Source organism: Sinocyclocheilus grahami, unplaced genomic scaffold (assembly GCF_001515645.1).
Source record: "Sinocyclocheilus grahami isolate Dianchi unplaced genomic scaffold, SAMN03320097.WGS_v1.1 scaffold1548.1, whole genome shotgun sequence".
Taxonomy (NCBI): Eukaryota; Metazoa; Chordata; class Actinopteri; order Cypriniformes; family Cyprinidae; genus Sinocyclocheilus; species Sinocyclocheilus grahami.
In genome coordinates this window covers 127,501-129,118 of record NW_015506727.1, presented here as the reverse complement: position 1 = coordinate 129,118, position 1,618 = coordinate 127,501, and positions in this window count along the sequence as shown.

The window sequence follows — 1,618 nt, the reverse complement described above, 5'->3', positions numbered from 1 at the left end:
CTATAAACTACACTACCATAATCTATATTTGACCTAATCACAGCACCATAAATTATTTTCAATGACTGACAGCTTGCCCCCCACTCAGCTCCGGACAAGCACCTTAAGACATCTATTCCTTTTTGCATTTTTCTATCAATTTCTGAATATGAATTTTAAAATGTAATTTAGAGTCCATCCACATACCCAAAAATCTTAGTACATTTACTTGTTCCATCCAATCTTTTTCTTTTTTAAACAGCATATTACTTGTGTTTTTGCCACAGAAAACCGTAAACCCTAACTATTCACCCAATTCTCCACCTCATTCACTGCTTTTTGTATTGTATTTTCTACAAATAAAACATTGCGCCCCCTTTTCCATAGTGCTCCATCATCCGCATTCAATGATCTTCCTATTCCAGTATCAACGTTATGAAAGATGTCTTTTATCATTAAATTAAAAAGAATAGGACTGCTAACACTTCCCTGGGGAGTTCCATTCTCAATTGGGAGAATCTGAGAAAAAGTAGTCCCTACTCTTACTTGAATTGTTCTTCCAAACAAGAAACTCAGAATCCATTTTTCCATCAATTCTCAAGCTTTCCAATTTCATTAAAAGCCACTCTTTCCACAACATATCGTAAGCTTTTTCTACATCAAAAAATAATCCCACAAGCACCTCTTTATTAATTTGAGCTTTTCGAATTTCAGCTTCCAAACACAAGATTGAATCCATCGTATTTCTCCCTTTTCTAAATCCACTTTGACATGCTGAAAATATGTTTCTACTTTCAATCACATAAGTCAACCTGTTCATAACCATCCGTTCCATAAGTTTGCATAAATTTGATGTCAGCGCAATAGGTCTATAATTAATTGGCTAAGAATGGTCTTTTCCTGGTTTGGCTATTTGCACTATGACCCCATGCTTCCAATCTGCTGGCAAATTCCCTGTCTCCCATATTTTGTTAAAAAGTCTTAAAATCATACTCGATGATAAATCTGAGAAGTGCTTTATCATCTCATAGCATATGTCATCCATGCCTGGAGAAGTATGTTTGACCCCTGCAAGCGCTCTCTTTAACTCATACAAAGTTAATTCTGAGTATAACATACTTACTGATGGATTCTTCTTTACATAAATGTGAGCATTCTCCCTAACTTTCTGTTCCCTATATCTCCTCATATTATCTGAAATATTACCATTACTGTGCACCTTTATGAATGCTTCCACTAACATATCTGCTTTGTCACTGTCTTTTATTGCTATTTTTCCATTATTTACTAAAACTGGAATATTGTTATTTCTCTGAATCCCTCCCATCTTCCTAATAATATTCCAAACTTCATTCATTTCAATTTCTTCCCCAATTCTATTACAGAATTCTCTCCAGTAATTTCTTTTTGCTTTTCTTACCTCCCTCCTCACGTTTGCCTGTGCTCTCTTAAAGTTAATGTACTCACTAAACAATACAGATTTTCTGGCTTTCTTCATCGCTTTATTTCTTTCCCTAATTGCCTTACTACACTCGTTATTCCACCACGGGACTGCTTTTTTACTATTTATAGTTTTCTTTTTGCCAATTACTTCTTCTGCCGTATTTCTTAACACTTCACTTATTTTCTTACTTAACTC